This window comes from Triticum urartu, chromosome 1 (assembly GCF_003073215.2).
Source record: "Triticum urartu cultivar G1812 chromosome 1, Tu2.1, whole genome shotgun sequence".
Classification (NCBI taxonomy): domain Eukaryota; kingdom Viridiplantae; phylum Streptophyta; class Magnoliopsida; order Poales; family Poaceae; genus Triticum; species Triticum urartu.
The window spans coordinates 516,277,836-516,283,604 of NC_053022.1; the positions used below are offsets into that span (position 1 = coordinate 516,277,836).

Here is a 5,769-nt window from a genome sequence, read left to right on the forward strand (position 1 = left end):
AGGAAAAAAGAGAACGAAAAAGAAAAGAAAAATACTCAGAAGAAAAAACAAAAGAAGTAAAAAGATAGTGGCGAAAAACCCAGAATTGACCGTCCTATCAGAGGACCAGGAGCAATTAATCTTTATCTTTACCTACTAATAAAGCGGCTATCGCTTCTGCCGTCCGTCATTAGTACTTTTGCATAAAAGCCCCTGTGGTTTCGTGTATTCAACCCGCAATCCATTATTAAGCTGCCACGAAAAACGGTTCGCAGAAAAAATACCCGTACGCGTCTGCCTCCTCGCATCGCCTCGACCCTGGCCTCTGCCTAGGCCGAGCCAACCCTAGCTGCCGCCGCACCACTCGCCGCCGCGGCCGACCTCAACCCACCCGCCGCCCCCGCCGACGTCAACCCGCCCGCCGCCCCGTCCACACCTCTTCCTGCTCGCCACCCCCGCCGCGGCGCTCGAGCGCAGCTTCTGGATCAGGTCAACGCGGCGGCTCGACAGGCTGGGGACGATGCGTCTGCTCGATGCAAAACGGCGGCGGCGGGATCCAGCGGGCGCGGGAGAAGGAGAGATCCGGCGCGGCGGCGCGAAGTCCATGCAAGTGGAGGCGGGCCTCCATGGCTGGCAGGGAGAGCTCCAAGGTCATGGCGGTGATTCGATTTTTCTGGTAGAGAAGAGAGACAGAGGAGGATCCAGGGTGGAGGAGAGGTAGGAGAAGAAGGACGAGGAAGATGGAAGGGTGCGGCAGGGGTGCAGCGGTGCGAGGGCACTGGTGCGCGTGAGGAGCGCCTCTCCTCGGGAGGATCAGGGAGGAGCGAGTGAAACTCAAATCGACTTCAGAGCAAGGTACTGGTGTAGAACTACGAAGAAGCAAGCTGACCAGATGCACACGTACTAGCCGGCAACAACGATGAAGGAAGCCAACCAGATGTGCACAAAACTACACTACATCATGCCTAATTGAATCCTCCGGTACGTGTTCCATTGGCTAATAGACCATGCTAGCTAGCTAGCAACCATGTAAATTCCCCACGCTTGATTGATTCCTTTGGGACTTTATTAACTTCTATATGTTCTTCCCATGATTATCTAGATAATGCTAACTGTTGATATTTCTTTCACGCATACATGGTTTTGCTTGGAGTTTTTCCACTGGCGACGTCTGAACTCTGAATATATGAACTTAAGGATAAATCTTATAGCAGATCAAAATCATGGTCCACGCAAAAAGAAGAGACCAGAATCATGGTTGTGCTGATTCCATAGGGGCCTCATGATGGTTTGTGTTCTTTTATTCAAATGAAAAAACCAAGATTATTATTGTAACTGTTACAGTTGTACTAGCAGGATTATCCTAGAAGCTGTGCCAATTTTCCATCAATTGATAACACTGTAAGGTAGTGAGTCATCTTTCTAGACTTTACCATGCCTAGATTGGTTGACTTGGATCACGTGTATGTCTTACACTTTTAGACAATTCTCACTTGCTATGCTAAGCTCGAATTTGAAGATACAAGTTGAGGTGTGTCTTGGGACAGTGTGACTAAAAACCGAACCTTCAGTTTATGCAATCAGAAGAAAAGTGAATGATTTTTCAATGAAAACAGAATACTTCTGAGCATAAGGATGAAAAAGTGCAGCAACCGACTTGGCTTATTGTTTTGGAAATTGCAACCGGTGTTCTCCTTCTTGTTTTTGTGATCACTAGTGTTGTTACTGCCTCCAGAAGCTTCAATCTAAAGCCTTCTATAAGAATATCATCATGGAGTAGATCAAAAAGTTGGAGCAACGAGATAACAGTACTGATTGGTTGGTATTAACTATATAAAATAAATTGATTATTTTGTCTAACATACATTGTTGCTAATTTGTTCATGCTTTCCTCAGATTCTGATATGCTGAAAAGTTTGCCAGAGTTGAGTCACTAGGAACTTGAAGTAGTGTGTTAGGATTTTAGCAACATAATTGGCTCAACTCTGGAGACTATAGTCTACAAAGAAACAATGAAGGATGGACCTGAGGTTTCTGTCATGTCATTATGCGCCTTTGAAGGTCATTGGACTAGCCAGCATGAGCTCTTTTACCAAAACAAGGTAGTTCGTTTGTCTAAAATTGCGACTCAGAAACACCTTTTAACTCAAATAATAAATAAATAAAATGGGATGAACATTGTAGGTTATTGATCTGGCAAGGTTGAATCATGAGAACATAGCAAAGTTTCTGGGTTATTGCAGAGAGAGTGACCCATTCTCGAGGATGTTAATCTTTGAGTAAAAATCAAATGGGACCCTGTACGAGCACCCACACTGTAAGTCTATCTCTTCAATTTCATTAGGACAGACTAAATATTTGCATTTTCTGTGTGTTGTAGATTTGATCTCATTTGTTTTCGTCCTTTATATGGGGAAGCGGCCCAATTCTCTTGGCTCAGATGAATGAAAATAGCCATCGACATCGCCCAAGGTTTAAGGTATTTGTACACCGAGTCGCAGCCTCCTTTCGCTATATCTGAGCTGAACTCCAATTCAGTATACGTTACAGAAGATTTTATATACAAACTGAACTTTGAAATCCACTTGACAATTGCTCATGACTTGATAGAAATCATTCTTATGAGCAGGCTGACGACGTCGTCTATTGAAGCCCCACCGGCGACACGACGGGACAGCTCCGACTTGTACGTGGGTGTGGGAACGCAGATCCGCGTTGCCAGCTTACACAAGGCCATGCTCAACGCGCCGACGCAGGGTTTATCGCCCGTCTTTGTCAGATAAGCAAAGCAATCCACCTTCCTCTTTCTCATCAGATCCATTTTATTGTGATATTGCATTTAAGTCAATCAATTTTTATGATTCTTTCAGTGTTAAAGAAAATGGAATTTACCTGAATAAATTGCGTGTATAGATATGTAGAGGATGAACTCAACAAGTGGATCTTTCAAGGTTAATTAGCTTTGCACATTTTATAAAATAGATGCAATGGCATAGCACCTTCAGTATCATGCTTGCACTCACATGTTGTTCCAACAGCACTATGAATGCTGCCCAGAATTGCCATGCCTTCAGCTTTCGCTATAAGTTCCTATGATGCTCCTTTTCAGGTGACTTTTCATGTGATTTCTACTTCTAAAAATTAGAAAGTACCTTCAGATCAAAGCAGTGGATTTGTAGATTTTCTGGGTATTGGTGCTACTCCATCTCCATTTGGCTTACGGTCTTTGGTCACTGATTCTGAGGTACGACGTTGTTTTACTTTTATGTTAAATCCCATTTAGCTTGGCACCTCCATTTATTGGTTCGGACCGAGCAAAGATCCTGTCGAGCAATATCACTGACTGGAAGCATAAATTTTCAAATCAGTGATGAGATAAATCTTGTGTACCGGTGCTTAGCAGCTAGCGAAGTGCGGCTGGTATTTTTGGTCTGTATGTAGGTAGCTTCCTGATGTGTGTGGCTGTTGTTCATTCACCACCTGAACTTATTTCTGTTGGCTTCATTTTAGTAAAGATGGGGTGGGGAAAAAACTACACCCTATATATGTAAGTTGACTGAAAATAATAATATGTTTCAGTAGCTATATTTCTCTGTTTCCTAACATGGTTGTAGGCTAGATGTTCGTGTTGGTTTGTCTTGCTGTAGAACTTGCCCCTATTCATTTGTTACACATTTTGTGTAGCTATCAAGGAAGAAAGTAATGGACATTCACAGGTCAGAGTCTCCCCATCAGCATTTGATGGCAGGGACCGCTGCTTTACAGAAGATGGATGTGAAACCAAAATCATATTCTACCAACTTTTATTTAATGCATATTATCATTTAGCAATACGTTGGCTGTGCCTCCCCGTGATCAATGGAGATCTTCTGTAGATGTATTGGAGTTTTGTCATGCGTTAAACTTCTCAATGGTTGACCATGGAAAATCTGTGTAGTTCTTATTTTGTACATATGCTTCTGGTTTCAAGGAGAATTCTTACTCCTTTTGGAATTACCATCTTTAAACATTGTAGATCCCAATCTCTTGTGTATTTGCATCAAATACTGTTTTTCGAATGCTTATCCTGTATAATACTAAACTCCCTCCCCCTACTTCTTCTGTCACATGTGTTGTTCCTTCGTCATCAGTGAGCTCCAGAAAACACAACTGCAAGGTAGAGAATAGTTGCCACTTAGTTAGCATTTTAGTTAGCAGTGTAGACATGTTAGTAATACTATAATGTTGGACAATAAATGACTTCGACTACATTCGAACGAACTTATCTTGCTTCCAAGAAGAGTAAAATCATCTTTAATAATTTCCCGGATTTTGCTTATATTCATGTTTCTTAACATGTTTGGAATGTCGTTTCCTCCAAAATGCGACATTTACCTTCCATTGGGAGCATAGGATGCATTTTTTATCAGTTGATGACTGAAAAAAATCACTTTTCTGATAAAAACGCTATCCATCAGTTGGACTTAATTAATTGCCTTCTAGACACACCTTCAAATATATACAGGTTCTCTAATAAGGTAGTCGTGGGAACACTATATTTTTGGTTTACATTGTAAATGTTTCCAGTGACCATAAGTTTGACTTTCTTTTTTGCTTCTTTTCAGCTTTCAGGTCCTAAATGAGAAGGTAAGGATGTACTTGAGCAGTATGAGAAGACCGAGTTCCATTATCTCAGAAGCCAGAAGTTTCCCATTAATCTTTGGTTCTAAAATTTGTTTAAGAAAATGGTCATTCTGCTATTAGCACCACGATTATGTGTCAATTGTAGATTCTTAATTGGTTAGAATTATTTTATATGTTTGATTCCTTTGGTTCATATTTATTCAACAACAAAATATTTTCGAGATTGGTCAATTTGAGGATCAAACTTCAAACATGTGAATTGATGTGGCATCAAGCTAAATCTATTGATACATAGCTATCCTTTTTTGCTTTGCACAATTAATATTGTTACTGGAGATGTATGTTAATCCTCTAGCTTTGCTCATTTTATCTTTTGATTTCATCTGAGTTGATAGGATATTGTGTCATGCGTTCAAAAATTATATGGTCATGTGGGTGGATTGTTTCTCCCGTTGCAACGCACAGGCATGTTTCCTAGTCGCTATCTAAGCGGGGAATAGGATCTCCAGCGCGTTGGGCGTTGCCTACATCCAAACGCCCACCCCGCACCGCGTGGCTTTGGGCTGGCCAAGTACGATGCAAGATGAGCAGTGCGCCTGGTTTTATTTTTGTTTTAACTCTTTTCTTTTATTAATTAAGTTTTAAAAAGATATCGTTAAATTTTAAAATATTCCATAAACTATAAATGGTCATATTTAAGAAAATATATTTGTGAAATAAAAAATATGAAATTGAAAAAAAAATCATGAATGCACAGGTTCTACGTCATTTTCAGAAATCATTTGAGTATTCAAAAAGTGTTTGCCAATTTTTAGAAAAAAGTTAATGAAATCAAAAAATATTTGTTCAGGAAATTTAAAAAGGTTCAATTTTTTTAGAAAATACATGTGATTTGTGAAATTGTAAACAAATGATTCTGAATTTGTAATATGTTCATGAAAAAAATGTTCAGGAGTTTTAAAAATAATTGCGATTTGAAAAATTATAAGAGAATACTGAAAAGATAGTTTGCAAATTTGAAAAAACTTTTGTTCATTTTTAAAATGTTCTCAAAATTTAAAACATGTTCATAAATTAATAAAAATGTGTAATAAATACAGAAATTATTAATAAATAGTTATTTCTTTTCTGAAAGGAAAGAAAAATTTAGAATAAAACTCAAAATTA

The 5,769-nt window shown here is 39.6% G+C and overlaps 1 long non-coding RNA gene across 5 annotated transcripts; it reads left to right on the top strand.

Annotated features, from left to right (window-relative positions):
• Positions 1-252: 252 nt before the first annotated feature.
• LOC125524631 lies at positions 253-4,916 on the top strand. Of its 5 annotated transcripts, none has more exons than XR_007290905.1 (6): positions 253-960; positions 1,596-1,797; positions 1,876-2,081; positions 2,164-2,296; positions 2,398-2,458; positions 2,609-3,993. It is a non-coding gene; the product is annotated as an uncharacterized LOC125524631 (long non-coding RNA). The 5 variants fall into 5 exon arrangements; XR_007290906.1 differs by having other exon boundaries at positions 1,715-1,797; XR_007290903.1 differs by adding an exon at positions 4,584-4,916 and having other exon boundaries at positions 258-1,797; positions 2,609-4,135.
• The last annotated feature ends 853 nt before the right edge of the window (positions 4,917-5,769 follow it).